Below are 15,552 nucleotides of genomic sequence, written 5' to 3' on the forward strand. Positions count from 1 at the left end.
GGGTTAGGGTTAGGGTTAGGGTTATGGTTAGTTGGGTTTGGGTAAGGGTTAGGGTTATTTTGGTAAAGGTTAGGCTTATGGTTAGTGTTAGGGCTAGTTGGTTTAGGGTTTAGGGTTAGGGTTATTTGGTTTAGGGTTAGGTTTAGGGTCAGGGTTAGGGTTAGGGTTAGGGTTATTTGGGCTAGGGTTAGGGTTAGGGTTAGGGTTAGGGTTAGGGTTATGGTTAGTTGGGTTTGGGTTATGGTTAGGGTTATTTTGGTAAAGGTTAGGCTTATGGTTAGTGTTAGGGCTAGTTGGTTTAGGGTTAGGGTTAGGGTTATTTGGTTTAGGGTTAGGTTTAGGGTCAGGGTTAGGGTTAGGGTTTGGGTTATTTGGGCTAGGGTTAGGGTTAGGGTTAGGGTTAGGGTTAGGGTTATGGTTAGTTGGGTTTGGGTTATGGTTAGGGTTATTTTGGTAAAGGTTAGGCTTATGGTTAGTGTTAGGGCTAGTTGGTTTAGGGTTAGGGTTAGGGTTATTTGGTTTAGGTTTAGGTTTAGGGTCAGGGTTAGGGTTAGGGTTAGGGTTATTTGGGCTAGGGTTAGGGTTAGGGTTAGGGTTAGGGTTAGGGTTAGGGTTAGTTGGGTTTGGGTTATGGTTAGGGTTATTTTGGTAAAGGTTAGGCTTATGGTTAGTGTTAGGGCTATTTGGTTTAGGGTTAGGGTTAGGGTTATTTGGTTTAGGTTTAGGTTTAGGGTCAGGGTTAGGGTTAGGGTTAGGGTTATTTGGGCTAGGGTTAGGGTTAGGGTTAGGGTTAGGGTTAGGGTTAGGGTTAGGGTTAGGGTTATGGTTAGTTGGGTTTGGGTTATGGTTAGGGTTATTTTGGTAAAGGTTAGGCTTATGGTTAGTGTTAGGGCTAGTTGGTTTAGGGTTAGGGTTAGGGTTATTTGGTTTAGGGTTAGGTTTATGGTCAGGGTTAGGGTTAGGGTTAGGGTTATTTGGGCTAGGGTTAGGGTTAGGGTTAGGGTTAGGGTTAGGGTTAGGGTTAGGGTTAGGGTTAGGGTTAGGGTTATGGTTAGTTGGGTTTGGGTAAGGGTTAGGGTTATTTTGGTAAAGGTTAGGGTTATGGTTATTGTTAGGGCTAGTTGGTTTAGGGTTAGGGTTAGGGTTATTTGGTTTAGGTTTAGGTTTAGGGTCAGGGTTAGGGTTAGGGTTAGGGTTATTTGGGCTAGGGTTAGGGTTAGGGTTAGGGTTAGGGTTAGGGTTAGGGTTAGGGTTAGGGTTAGTTGGGTTAGGGTTATGGTTAGGGTTATTTTGGTAAAGGTTAGGCTTATGGTTAGTGTTAGGTCTACTTGGTTTAGGGTTAGGGTTAGGGTTATTTGGTTTAGGGTTAGCTTTAGGGTCAGGGTTAGGGTTAGGGTTAGGGTTATTTGGGCTAGGGTTAGGGTTAGGGTTAGGGTTAGGGTTAGGGTTAGGGTTAGGGTTATGGTTAGTTGGGTTTGGGTAATGGTTAGGGTTATTTTGGTAAAGGTTAGGCTTATGGTTAGTGTTAGGGCTAGTTGGTTTAGGGTTAGGGTTAGGGTTATTTGGTTTAGGTTTAGGTTTAGGGTCAGGGTTAGGGTTAGTGTTAGGGTTATTTGGGCTAGGGTTAGGGTTAGGGTTAGGGTTAGGGTTAGGGTTAGTTGGGTTTGGGTTATGGTTAGGGTTATTTTGGTAAAGGTTAGGCTTATGGTTAGTGTTAGGGCTAGTTGGTTTAGGGTTAGGGTTAGGGTTATTTGGTTCAGGTTTAGGTTTAGGGTCAGGGTTAGGGTTAGGGTTAGGGTTATTTGGGCTAGGGTTAGGGTTAGGGTTAGGGTTAGGGTTAGGGTTAGTTGGGTTTGGGTTATAGTTAGGGTTATTTTGGTAAAGGTTAGGCTTAGGGTTAGTGTTAGGGCTAGTTGGTTTAGGGTTAGGTTTAGGGTTATTTGGTTTAGGTTTAGGTTTAGGGTCAGGGTTAGGGTTAGGGTTAGGGTTATTTTGGCTAGGGTTAGGGTTAGGGTTAGGGTTAGGGTTAGGGTTATGATTAGTTGGGTTAGGGTTATGGTTAGGGTTATTTTGGTAAAGGTTAGGCTTATGGTTAGTGTTAGGGCTAGTTGGTTTAGGGTTAGGGTTAGGGTTATTTGGTTTAGGTTTAGGTTTAGGGTCAGGGTTAGGGTTAGGGTTAGGGTTATTTGGGCTAGGGTTAGGGTTAGGGTTAGGGTTAGGGTTAGGGTTAGGGTTAGGGTTATGGTTAGTTGGGTTAGGGTTATGGTTAGGGTTATTTTGGTAAAGGTTAGGCTTATGGTTAGTGTTAGGGCTAGTTGGTTTAGGGTTAGGGTTAGGGTTATTTGGTTTAGGGTTAGGTTTAGGGTCAGGGTTAGGGTTAGGGTTAGGGTTATTTGGGCTAGGGTTCGGGTTAGGGTTAGGGTTAGGGTTAGGGTTATGGTTAGTTGGGTTTGGGTTATGGTTAGGGTTATTTTGATAAAGGTTAGGCTTATGGTTAGTGTTAGGGCTAGTTGGTTTAGGGTTAGGGTTAGGGTTATTTGGTTTAGGTTTAGGTTTAGGGTCAGGGTTAGGGTTAGGGTTAGGGTTATTTGGGCTAGGGTTAGGGTTAGGGTTAGGGTTAGGGTTAGGGTTAGGGTTAGGGTTAGGGTTAGGGTTAGTGTTAGGGTTAGGGTTATGGTTAGTTGGGTTTGGGTTATGGTTAGGGTTATTTTGGTAAAGGTTAGGCTTATGGTTAGTGTTAGGGCTAGTTGGTTTAGGGTTAGGGTTAGGGTTATTTGGTTTAGGGTTAGGTTTAGGGTCAGGGTTAGGTTTAGGGTTAGGGTTATTTGGGCTAGGGTTAGGGTTAGGGTTAGGGTTAGGGTTAGGGTTAGGGTTAGGGTTATGGTTAGTTGGGTTTGGGTTATGGTTAGGGTTATTTTGGTAAAGGTTAGGCTTATGGTTAGTGTTAGGGCTAGTTGGTTTAGGGTTAGGGTTAGGGTTATTTGGTTTAGGGTTAGGTTTAGGGTCAGGGTTAGGGTTAGGGTTAGGGTTATTTGGGCTAGGGTTAGGGTTAGGGTTAGGGTTAGGGTTAGGGTTATGGTTAGTTGGGTTTGGGTAAGGGTTAGGATTATTTTGGTAAAGGTTAGGCTTATGGTTAGTGTTAGGGCTAGTTGGTTTAGGGTTAGGGTTAGGGTTATTTGGTTTAGGGTTAGGTTTAGGGTCAGGGTTAGGGTTAGGGTTAGGGTTATTTGGGCTAGGGTTAGGGTTAGGGTTAGGGTTAGGGTTAGGGTTATGGTTAGTTGGGTTTGGGTTATGGTTAGGGTTATTTTGGTAAAGGTTAGGCTTATGGTTAGTGTTAGGGCTAGTTGGTTTAGGGTTAGGGTTAGGGTTATTTGGTTTAGGGTTAGGTTTAGGGTCAGGGTTAGGGTTAGGGTTTGGGTTATTTGGGCTAGGGTTAGGGTTAGGGTTAGGGTTAGGGTTAGGGTTAGGGTTAGGGTTATGGTTAGTTGGGTTTGGGTTATGGTTAGGGTTATTTTGGTAAAGGTTAGGCTTATGGTTAGTGTTAGGGCTAGTTGGTTTAGGGTTAGGGTTAGGGTTATTTGGTTTAGGTTTAGGTTTAGGGTCAGGGTTAGGGTTAGGGTTAGGGTTATTTGGGCTAGGGTTAGGGTTAGGGTTAGGGTTAGGGTTAGGGTTAGGGTTAGGGTTAGTTGGGTTAGGGTTATGGTTAGGGTTATTTTGGTAAAGGTTAGGCTTATGGTTAGTGTTAGGGATATTTGGTTTAGGGTTAGGGTTAGGGTTATTTGGTTTAGGTTTAGGTTTAGGGTCAGGGTTAGGGTTAGGGTTAGGGTTATTTGGGCTAGGGTTAGGGTTAGGGTTAGGGTTAGGGTTAGGGTTAGGGTTAGTTGGGTTTGGGTTATGGTTAGGGTTATTTTGGTAAAGGTTAGGCTTATGGTTAGTGTTAGGGCTAGTTGGTTTAGGGTTAGGGTTAGGGTTATTTGGTTTAGGGTTAGGTTTAGGGTCAGGGTTAGGGTTAGGGTTAGGGTTATTTGGGCTAGGGTTAGGGTTAGGGTTAGGGTTAGGGTTAGGGTTAGGGTTAGGGTTAGGGTTAGGGTTATGGTTAGTTGGGTTTGGGTAATGGTTAGGGTTATTTTGGCAAAGGTTAGGCTTATGGTTAGTGTTAGGGCTAGTTGGTTTAGGGTTAGGGTTAGGGTTATTTGGTTTAGGTTTAGGTTTAGGGTCAGGGTTAGGGTTAGGGTTAGGGTTATTTGGGCTAGGGTTAGGGTTAGGGTTAGGGTTAGGGTTAGGGTTAGGGTTAGTTGGGTTAGGGTTATGGTTAGGGTTATTTTGGTAAAGGTTAGGCTTATGGTTAGTGTTAGGTCTACTTGGTTTAGGGTTAGGGTTAGGGTTATTTGGTTTAGGGTTAGGTTTAGGGTCAGGGTTAGGGTTAGGGTTAGGGTTATTTGGGCTAGGGTTAGGGTTAGGGTTAGGGTTAGGGTTAGGGTTAGGGTTAGGGTTATGGTTAGTTGGGTTTGGGTAATGGTTAGGGTTATTTTGGTAAAGGTTAGGCTTATGGTTAGTGTTAGGGCTAGTTGGTTTAGGGTTAGGGTTAGGGTTATTTGGTTTAGGTTTAGGTTTAGGGTCAGGGTTAGGGTTAGGGTTAGGGTTATTTGGGCTAGGGTTAGGGTTAGGGTTAGGGTTAGGGTTAGGGTTAGTTGGGTTTGGGTTATGGTTAGGGTTATTTTGGTAAAGGTTAGGCTTATGGTTAGTGTTAGGGCTAGTTGGTTTAGGGTTAGGGTTAGGGTTATTTGGTTCAGGTTTAGGTTTAGGGTCAGGGTTAGGGTTAGGGTTAGGGTTATTTGGGCTAGGGTTAGGGTTAGTGTTAGGGTTAGGGTTAGGGTTAGGGTTAGGGTTATGGTTAGTTGGGTTTGGGTTATGGTTAGGGTTATTTTGGTAAAGGTTAGGCTTATGGTTAGTGTTAGGGCTAGTTGGTTTAGGGTTAGGGTTAGGGTTATTTGGTTTAGGGTTAGGTTTAGGGTCAGGGTTAGGGTTAGGGTTAGGGTTATTTGGGCTAGGGTTAGGGTTAGGGTTAGGGTTAGGGTTAGGGTTAGGGTTATGGTTAGTTGGGTTTGGGTTATGGTTAGGGTTATTTTGGTAAAGGTTAGGCTTATGGTTAGTGTTAGGGCTAGTTGGTTTAGGGTTAGGGTTAGGGTTATTTGGTTTAGGGTTAGGTTTAGGGTCAGGGTTAGGGTTAGGGTTAGGGTTATTTGGGCTAGGGTTAGGGTTAGGGTTAGGGTTAGGGTTAAGGTTATGGTTAGTTGGGTTTGGGTAATGGTTAGGGTTATTTTGGTAAAGGTTAGGCTTATGGTTAGTGTTAGGGCTAGTTGGTTTAGGGTTAGGGTTAGGGTTATTTGGTTTAGGGTTAGGTTTAGGGTCAGGGTTAGGGTTAGGGTTAGGGTTATTTGGGCTAGGGTTAGGGTTAGGGTTAGGGTTAGGGTTAGGGTTAGTTGGGTTAGGGTTATGGTTAGGGTTATTTTGGTAAAGGTTAGGCTTATGGTTAGTGTTAGGGCTAGTTGGTTTAGGGTTAGGGTTAGGGTTATTTGGTTTAGGGTTAGGTTTAGGGTCAGGGTTAGGGTTAGGGTTAGGGTTATTTGGGCTAGGGTTAGGGTTAGGGTTAGGGTTAGGGTTATGGTTAGTTGGGTTTGGGTTATGGTTAGGGTTATTTTGGTAAAGGTTAGGCTTATGGTTAGTGTTAGGGCTAGTTGGTTTAGGGTTAGGGTTAGGGTTATTTGGTTTAGGGTTAGGTTTAGGGTCAGGGTTAGGGTTAGGGTTAGGGTTATTTGGGCTAGGGTTAGGGTTAGGGTTAGGGTTAGGGTTAGGGTTATGGTTAGTTGGGTTTGGGTAATGGTTAGGGTTATTTTGGTAAAGGTTAGGCTTATGGTTAGTGTTAGGGCTAGTTGGTTTAGGGTTAGGGTTAGGGTTATTTGGTTTAGGGTTAGGTTTAGGGTCAGGGTTAGGGTTAGGGTTAGGGTTATTTGGGGTAGGGTTAGGGTTAGGGTTAGGGTTAGGGTTAGGGTTAGGGTTAGGGTTAGGGTTAGGGTTAGGGTTAGGGTTAGTTGGGTTTGGGTTATGGTTAGGGTTATTTTGGTAAAGGTTAGGCTTATGGTTAGTGTTTGGGCTAGTTGGTTTAGGGTTAGGGTTAGGGTTATTTGGTTTAGGGTTAGGTTTAGGGTCAGGGTTAGGGTTAGGGTTAGGGTTATTTTGGCTAGGGTTAGGGTTAGGGTTAGGGTTAGGGTTATGATTAGTTGGGTTAGGGTTAGGGTTAGGGTTATTTGGGCTAGGGTTAGGGTTAGGGTTAGGGTTAGGGTTAGGGTTATTGTTAGTTGAGTTAGGGTTATGGTTAGGGTTATTTTGGTAAAGGTTAGGCTTATGGTTAGTGTTAGGGCTAGTTGGTTTAGGGTTAGGGTTAGGGTTATTTGGTTTAGGGTTAGGTTTAGGGTCAGGGTTAGGGTTAGGGTTAGGGTTATTTGGGCTAGGGTTAGGGTTAGGGTTAGGGTTAGGGTTAGGGTTAGGGTTAGGGTTAGGGTTAGGGTTAGGGTTAGTTGGGTTTGGGTTATGGTTAGGGTTATTTTGGTAAAGGTTAGGCTTATGGTTAGTGTTAGGGCTAGTTGGTTTAGGGTTAGGGTTAGGGTTATTTGGTTTAGGGTTAGGTTTACGGTCAGGGTTAGGGTTAGGGTTAGGGTTATTTGGGCTAGGGTTAGGGTTAGGGTTAGGGTTAGGGTTAGGGTTAGGGTTATGGTTAGTTGGGTTTGGGTTATGGTTAGGGTTATTTTGGTAAAGGTTAGGCTTATGGTTAGTGTTAGGGCTAGTTGGTTTAGGGTTAGGGTTAGGGTTATTTGGTTTAGGTTTAGGTTTAGGTTTAGGGTCAGGGTTAGGGTTAGGGTTAGGGTTATTTGGGCTAGGGTTAGGGTTAGGGTTAGGGTTAGGGTTAGGGTTAGTTGCTTTGGGTTATGGTTAGGGTTATTTTGGTAAAGGTTAGGCTTATGGTTAGTGTTAGGGCTAGTTGGTTTAGGGTTAGGGTTAGGGTTATTTGGTTTAGGTTTAGGTTTAGGGTCAGGGTTAGGGTTAGGGTTAGGGTTATTTGGGCTAGGGTTAGGGTTAGTGTTAGGGTTAGGGTTAGGGTTAGGGTTAGGGTTATGGTTAGTTGGGTTTGGGTTATGGTTAGGGTTATTTTGGTAAAGGTTAGGCTTATGGTTAGTGTTAGGGCTAGTTGGTTTAGGGTTAGGGTTAGGGTTATTTGGTTTAGGGTTAGGTTTAGGGTCAGGGTTAGGGTTAGGGTTAGGGTTATTTGGGCTAGGGTTAGGGTTAGGGTTAGGGTTAGGGTTAGGGTTAGGGTTATGGTTAGTTGGGTTTGGGTTATGGTTAGGGTTATTTTGGTAAAGGTTAGGCTTATGGTTAGTGTTAGGGCTAGTTGGTTTAGGGTTAGGGTTAGGGTTATTTGGTTTAGGGTTAGGTTTAGGGTCAGGGTTAGGGTTAGGGTTAGGGTTATTTGGGCTAGGGTTAGGGTTAGGGTTAGGGTTAGGGTTAGGGTTAGGGTTAGGGTTAGGGTTAGGGTTATGGTTAGTTGGGTTTGGGTTATGGTTAGGGTTATTTTGGTAAAGGTTAGGCTTATGGTTAGTGTTAGGGCTAGTTGGTTTAGGGTTAGGGTTAGGGTTATTTGGTTTAGGGTTAGGTTTAGGGTCAGGGTTAGGGTTAGGGTTAGGGTTATTTGGGCTAGGGTTAGGGTTAGGGTTAGGGTTAGGGTTAGGGTTAGTTGGGTTAGGGTTATGGTTAGGGTTATTTTGGTAAAGGTTAAGCTTATGGTTAGTGTTAGGGCTAGTTGGTTTAGGGTTAGGGTTAGGGTTATTTGGTTTAGGGTTAGGTTTAGGGTCAGGGTTAGGGTTAGGGTTAGGGTTATTTGGGCTAGGGTTAGGGTTAGGGTTAGGGTTAGGGTTAGGGTTATGGTTAGTTGGGTTTGGGTTATGGTTAGGGTTATTTTGGTAAAGGTTAGGCTTATGGTTAGTGTTAGGGCTAGTTGGTTTAGGGTTAGGGTTAGGGTTATTTGGTTTAGGGTTAGGTTTAGGGTCAGGGTTAGGGTTAGGGTTAGGGTTATTTGGGCTAGGGTTAGGGTTAGGGTTAGGGTTAGGGTTAGGGTTAGGGTTAGTTGGGTTAGGGTTATAGTTAGGGTTATTTTGGTAAAGGTTAGGCTTAGGGTTAGTGTTAGGGCTAGTTGGTTTAGGGTTAGGGTTAGGGTTATTTGGTTTAGGGTTAGGTTTAGGGTCAGGGTTAGGGTTAGGGTTAGGGTTATTTGGGGTAGGGTTAGGGTTAGGGTTAGGGTTAGGGTTAGGGTTAGGGTTAGGGTTAGGGTTAGGGTTAGGGTTAGTTGGGTTTGGGTTATGGTTAGGGTTATTTTGGTAAAGGTTAGGCTTATGGTTAGTGTTAGGGCTATTTGGTTTAGGGTTAGGGTTAGGGTTATTTGGTTTAGGGTTAGGTTTAGGGTCAGGGTTAGGGTTAGGGTTAGGGTTATTTTGGCTAGGGTTAGGGTTAGGGTTAGGGTTAGGGTTAGGGTTAGGGTTATGATTAGTTGGGTTAGGGTTAGGGTTAGGGTTATTTGGGCTAGGGTTAGGGTTAGGGTTAGGGTTAGGGTTAGGGTTATGGTTAGTTGGGTTAGGGTTATGGTTAGGGTTATTTTGGTAAAGGTTAGGCTTATGGTTAGTGTTAGGGCTAGTTGGTTTAGGGTTAGGGTTTGGGTTATTTGGTTTAGGGTTAGGTTTAGGGTCAGGGTTAGGGTTAGGGTTAGGGTTATTTGGGCTAGGGTTAGGGTTAGGGTTAGGGTTAGGGTTATGGTTAGTTGGGTTTGGGTTATGGTTAGGGTTATTTTGGTAAAGGTTAGGCTTATGGTTAGTGTTAGGGCTAGTTGGTTTAGGGTTAGGGTTAGGGTTATTTGGTTTAGGGTTAGGTTTAGGGTCAGGGTTAGGGTTAGGGTTAGGGTTATTTGGGCTAGGGTTAGGGTTAGGGTTAGGGTTAGGGTTAGGGTTATGGTTAGTTGGGTTTGGGTAATGGTTAGGGTTATTTTGGTAAAGGTTAGGCTTATGGTTAGTGTTAGGGCTAGTTGGTTTAGGGTTAGGGTTAGGGTTATTTGGTTTAGGGTTAGGTTTAGGGTCAGGGTTAGGGTTAGGGTTAGGGTTATTTGGGCTAGGGTTAGGGTTAGGGTTAGGGTTAGGGTTAGGGTTAGGGTTAGGGTTAGTTGGGTTAGGGTTATGGTTAGGGTTATTTTGGTAAAGGTTAGGCTTATGGTTAGTGTTAGGGCTAGTTGGTTTAGGGTTAGGGTTAGGGTTATATGGTTTAGGTTTAGGTTTAGGGTCAGGGTTAGGGTTAGGGTTAGGGTTATTTGGGCTAGGGTTAGGGTTAGGGTTAGGGTTAGGGTTAGGGTTAGGGTTAGGGTTATGGTTAGTTGGGTTTGGGTAATGGTTAGGGTTATTTTGGTAAAGGTTAGGCTTATGGTTAGTGTTAGGGCTAGTTGGTTTAGGGTTAGGGTTAGGGTTATTTGGTTTAGGTTTAGGTTTAGGTTTAGGGTCAGGGTTAGGGTTAGGGTTAGGGTTATTTGGGCTAGGATTAGGGTTAGGGTTAGGGTTAGGGTTAGGGTTAGGGTTAGGGTTAGGGTTAGGGTTAGTTGGGTTTGGGTTATGGTTAGGGTTATTTTGGTAAAGGTTAGGCTTATGGTTAGTGTTAGGGCTAGTTGGTTTAGGGTTAGGGTTAGGGTTATTTGGTTTAGGGTTAGGTTTAGGGTCAGGGTTAGGGTTAGGGTTAGGGTTATTTGGGCTAGGGTTAGGGTTAGGGTTAGGGTTAGGGTTAGGGTTATGGTTAGTTGGGTTTGGGTTATGGTTAGGGTTATTTTGGTAAAGGTTAGGCTTATGGTTAGTGTTAGGGCTAGTTGGTTTAGGGTTAGGGTTAGGGTTATTTGGTTTAGGTTTAGGTTTAGGGTCAGGGTTAGGGTTAGGGTTAGGGTTATTTGGGCTAGGGTTAGGGTTAGGGTTAGGGTTAGGGTTAGGGTTAGGGTTAGTTGGGTTTGGGTTATGGTTAGGGTTATTTTGGTAAAGGTTAGGCTTATGGTTAGTGTTAGGGCTAGTTGGTTTAGGGTTAGGGTTAGGGTTATTTGGTTTAGGTTTAGGTTTAGGGTCAGGGTTAGGGTTAGGGTTAGGGTTATTTGGGCTAGGGTTAGGGTTAGGGTTAGGGTTAGGGTTAGGGTTAGGGTTAGGGTTAGGGTTAGGGTTATGGTTAGTTGGGTTTGGGTTATGGTTAGGGTTATTTTGGTAAAGGTTAGGCTTATGGTTAGTGTTAGGGCTAGTTGGTTTAGGGTTAGGGTTAGGGTTATTTGGTTTAGGGTTAGGTTTAGGGTCGGGGTTAGGGTTAGGGTTAGGGTTATTTGGGCTAGGGTTAGGGTTAGGGTTAGGGTTAGGGTTAGGGTTAGGGTTATGGTTAGTTGGGTTTGGGTTATGGTTAGGGTTATTTTGGTAAAGGTTAGGCTTATGGTTAGTGTTAGGGCTAGTTGGTTTAGGGTTAGGGTTAGGGTTATTTGGTTTAGGGTTAGGTTTAGGGTCAGGGTTAGGGTTAGGGTTATTTGGGCTAGGGTTAGGGTTAGGGTTAGGGTTAGGGTTAGGGTTAGTTGGGTTAGGGTTATGGTTAGGGTTATTTTGGTAAAGGTTAGGCTTATGGTTAGTGTTAGGGCTAGTTGGTTTAGGGTTAGGGTTAGGGTTATTTGGTTTAGGGTTAGGTTTAGGGTCAGGGTTAGGGTTAGGGTTAGGGTTATTTGGGCTAGGGTTAGGGTTAGGGTTAGGGTTAGGGTTATGGTTAGTTGGGTTTGGGTTATGGTTAGGGTTATTTTGGTAAAGGTTAGGCTTATGGTTAGTGTTAGGGCTAGTTGGTTTAGGGTTAGGGTTAGGGTTATTTGGTTTAGGGTTAGGTTTAGGGTCAGGGTTAGGGTTAGGGTTAGGGTTATTTGGGCTAGGGTTAGGGTTAGGGTTAGGGTTAGGGTTAGGGTTAGGGTTAGTTGGGTTAGGGTTATAGTTAGGGTTATTTTGGTAAAGGTTAGGCTTATGGTTAGTGTTAGGGCTAGTTGGTTTAGGGTTAGGGTTAGGGTTATTTGGTTTAGGGTTAGGTTTAGGGTCAGGGTTAGGGTTAGGGTTAGGGTTATTTGGGGTAGGGTTAGGGTTAGGGTTAGGGTTAGGGTTAGGGTTAGGGTTAGGGTTAGGGTTAGTTGGGTTTGGGTTATGGTTAGGGTTATTTTGGTAAAGGTTAGGCTTATGGTTAGTGTTAGGGCTAGTTGGTTTAGGGTTAGGGTTAGGGTTATTTGGTTTAGGGTTAGGTTTAGGGTCAGGGTTAGGGTTAGGGTTAGGGTTATTTTGGCTAGGGTTAGGGTTAGGGTTAGGGTTAGGGTTATGATTAGTTGGGTTAGGGTTAGGGTTAGGGTTATTTGGGCTAGGGTTAGGGTTAGGGTTAGGGTTAGGGTTAGGGTTATGGTTAGTTGGGTTAGGGTTATGGTTAGGGTTATTTTGGTAAAGGTTAGGCTTATGGTTAGTGTTAGGGCTAGTTGGTTTATGGTTAGGGTTAGGGTTATTTGGTTTAGGGTTAGGTTTAGTGTCAGGGTTAGGGTTAGGGTTAGGGTTATTTGGGGTAGGGTTAGGGTTAGGGTTAGGGTTAGGGTTAGGGTTATGGTTAGTTGGGTTTGGGTTATGGTTAGGGTTATTTTGGTAAAGGTTAGGCTTATGGTTAGTGTTAGGGCTAGTTGGTTTAGGGTTAGGGTTAGGGTTATTTGGTTTAGGGTTAGGTTTAGGGTCAGGGTTAGGGTTAGGGTTAGGGTTATTTGGGCTAGGGTTAGGGTTAGGGTTAGGGTTAGGGTTAGGGTTAGGGTTATGGTTAGTTGGGTTTGGGTTATGGTTAGGGTTATTTTGGTAAAGGTTAGGCTTATGGTTAGTGTTAGGGCTAGTTGGTTTAGGGTTAGGGTTAGGGTTATTTGGTTTAGGGTTAGGTTTAGGGTCAGGGTTAGGGTTAGGGTTAGGGTTATTTGGGCTAGGGTTAGGGTTAGGGTTAGGGTTAGGGTTAGGGTTAGGGTTAGGGTTAGGGTTATGGTTAGTTGGGTTTGGGTTATGGTTAGGGTTATTTTGGTAAAGGTTAGGCTTATGGTTAGTGTTAGGGCTAGTTGGTTTAGGGTTAGGGTTAGGGTTATTTGGTTTAGGGTTAGGTTTAGGGTCAGGGTTAGGGTTAGGGTTAGGGTTATTTGGGCTAGGGTTAGGGTTAGGGTTAGGGTTAGGGTTAGGGTTAGTTGGGTTAGGGTTATGGTTAGGGTTATTTTGGTAAAGGTTAAGCTTATGGTTAGTGTTAGGGCTAGTTGGTTTAGGGTTAGGGTTAGGGTTATTTGGTTTAGGGTTAGGTTTAGGGTCAGGGTTAGGGTTAGGGTTAGGGTTATTTGGGCTAGGGTTAGGGTTAGGGTTAGGGTTAGGGTTATGGTTAGTTGGGTTTGGGTTATGGTTAGGGTTATTTTGGTAAAGGTTAGGCTTATGGTTAGTGTTAGGGCTAGTTGGTTTAGGGTTAGGGTTAGGGTTATTTGGTTTAGGGTTAGGTTTAGGGTCAGGGTTAGGGTTAGGGTTAGGGTTATTTGGGCTAGGGTTAGGGTTAGGGTTAGGGTTAGGGTTAGGGTTAGGGTTAGTTGGGTTAGGGTTATAGTTAGGGTTATTTTGGTAAAGGTTAGGCTTAGGGTTAGTGTTAGGGCTAGTTGGTTTAGGGTTAGGGTTAGGGTTATTTGGTTTAGGGTTAGGTTTAGGGTCAGGGTTAGGGTTAGGGTTAGGGTTATTTGGGGTAGGGTTAGGGTTAGGGTTAGGGTTAGGGTTAGGGTTAGGGTTAGGGTTAGGGTTAGGGTTAGGGTTAGTTGGGTTTGGGTTATGGTTAGGGTTATTTTGGTAAAGGTTAGGCTTATGGTTAGTGTTAGGGCTATTTGGTTTAGGGTTAGGGTTAGGGTTATTTGGTTTAGGGTTAGGTTTAGGGTCAGGGTTAGGGTTAGGGTTAGGGTTATTTTGGCTAGGGTTAGGGTTAGGGTTAGGGTTAGGGTTAGGGTTATGATTAGTTGGGTTAGGGTTAGGGTTAGGGTTATTTGGGCTAGGGTTAGGGTTAGGGTTAGGGTTAGGGTTAGGGTTATGGTTAGTTGGGTTAGGGTTATGGTTAGGGTTATTTTGGTAAAGGTTAGGCTTATGGTTAGTGTTAGGGCTAGTTGGTTTAGGGTTAGGGTTAGGGTTATTTGGTTTAGGGTTAGGTTTAGGGTCAGGGTTAGGGTTAGGGTTAGGGTTATTTGGGCTAGGGTTAGGGTTAGGGTTAGGGTTAGGGTTAGGGTTATGGTTAGTTGGGTTTGGGTTATGGTTAGGGTTATTTTGGTAAAGGTTAGGCTTATGGTTAGTGTTAGGGCTAGTTGGTTTAGGGTTAGGGTTAGGGTTATTTGGTTTAGGGTTAGGTTTAGGGTCAGGGTTAGGGTTAGGGTTAGGGTTATTTGGGCTAGGGTTAGGGTTAGGGTTAGGGTTAGGGTTAGGGTTATGGTTAGTTGGGTTTGGGTAATGGTTAGGGTTATTTTGGTAAAGGTTAGGCTTATGGTTAGTGTTAGGGCTAGTTGGTTTAGGGTTAGGGTTAGGGTTATTTGGTTTAGGGTTAGGTTTAGGGTCAGGGTTAGGGTTAGGGTTAGGGTTATTTGGGCTAGGGTTAGGGTTAGGGTTAGGGTTAGGGTTAGGGTTAGGGTTAGGGTTAGTTGGGTTAGGGTTATGGTTAGGGTTATTTTGGTAAAGGTTAGGCTTATGGTTAGTGTTAGGGCTAGTTGGTTTAGGGTTAGGGTTAGGGTTATATGGTTTAGGTTTAGGTTTAGGGTCAGGGTTAGGGTTAGGGTTAGGGTTATTTGGGCTAGGGTTAGGGTTAGGGTTAGGGTTAGGGTTAGGGTTATGGTTAGTTGGGTTTGGGTAATGGTTAGGGTTATTTTGGTAAAGGTTAGGCTTATGGTTAGTGTTAGGGCTAGTTGGTTTAGGGTTAGGGTTAGGGTTATTTGGTTTAGGTTTAGGTTTAGGTTTAGGGTCAGGGTTAGGGTTAGGGTTAGGGTTATTTGGGCTAGGATTAGGGTTAGGGTTAGGGTTAGGGTTAGGGTTAGGGTTAGGGTTAGGGTTAGGGTTAGGGTTAGGGTTAGTTGGGTTTGGGTTATGGTTAGGGTTATTTTGGTAAAGGTTAGGCTTATGGTTAGTGTTAGGGCTAGTTGGTTTAGGGTTAGGGTTAGGGTTATTTGGTTTAGGGTTAGGTTTAGGGTCAGGGTTAGGGTTAGGGTTAGGGTTATTTGGGCTAGGGTTAGGGTTAGGGTTAGGGTTAGGGTTAGGGTTATGGTTAGTTGGGTTTGGGTTATGGTTAGGGTTATTTTGGTAAAGGTTAGGCTTATGGTTAGTGTTAGGGCTAGTTGGTTTAGGGTTAGGGTTAGGGTTATTTGGTTTAGGTTTAGGTTTAGGGTCAGGGTTAGGGTTAGGGTTAGGGTTATTTGGGCTAGGGTTAGGGTTAGGGTTAGGGTTAGGGTTAGGGTTAGGGTTAGTTGGGTTTGGGTTATGGTTAGGGTTATTTTGGTAAAGGTTAGGCTTATGGTTAGTGTTAGGGCTAGTTGGTTTAGGGTTAGGGTTAGGGTTATTTGGTTTAGGTTTAGGTTTAGGGTCAGGGTTAGGGTTAGGGTTAGGGTTATTTGGGCTAGGGTTAGGGTTAGGGTTAGGGTTAGGGTTAGGGTTAGGGTTAGGGTTAGGGTTAGGGTTATGGTTACTTGGGTTTGGGTTATGGTTAGGGTTATTTTGGTAAAGGTTAGGCTTATGGTTAGTGTTAGGGCTAGTTGGTTTAGGGTTAGGGTTAGGGTTATTTGGTTTAGGGTTAGGTTTAGGGTCGGGGTTAGGGTTAGGGTTAGGGTTATTTGGGCTAGGGTTAGGGTTAGGGTTAGGGTTAGGGTTAGGGTTAGGGTTATGGTTAGTTGGGTTTGGGTTATGGTTAGGGTTATTTTGGTAAAGGTTAGGCTTATGGTTAGTGTTAGGGCTAGTTGGTTTAGGGTTAGGGTTAGGGTTATTTGGTTTAGGGTTAGGTTTAGGGTCAGGGTTAGGGTTAGGGTTAGGGTTATTTGGGCTAGGGTTAGGGTTAGGGTTAGGGTTAGGGTTAGGGTTAGTTGGGTTAGGGTTATGGTTAGGGTTATTTTGGTAAAGGTTAGGCTTATGGTTAGTGTTAGGGCTAGTTGGTTTAGGGTTAGGGTTAGGGTTATTTGGTTTAGGGTTAGGTTTAGGGTCAGGGTTAGGGTTAGGGTTAGGGTTATTTGGGCTAGGGTTAGGGTTAGGGTTAGGGTTAGGGTTAGGGTTATGGTTAGTTGGGTTTGGGTTATGGTTAGGGTTATTTTGGTAAAGGTTAGGCTTATGGTTAGTGTTAGGGCTAGTTGGTTTAGGGTTAGGGTTAGGGTTATTTGGTTTAGGGTTAGGTTTAGGGTCAGGGTTAGGG

Source organism: Sturnus vulgaris, chromosome 2 (genome assembly GCF_052056855.1).
Source record: "Sturnus vulgaris isolate bStuVul1 chromosome 2, bStuVul1.hap1, whole genome shotgun sequence".
Taxonomy (NCBI): Eukaryota; Metazoa; Chordata; class Aves; order Passeriformes; family Sturnidae; genus Sturnus; species Sturnus vulgaris.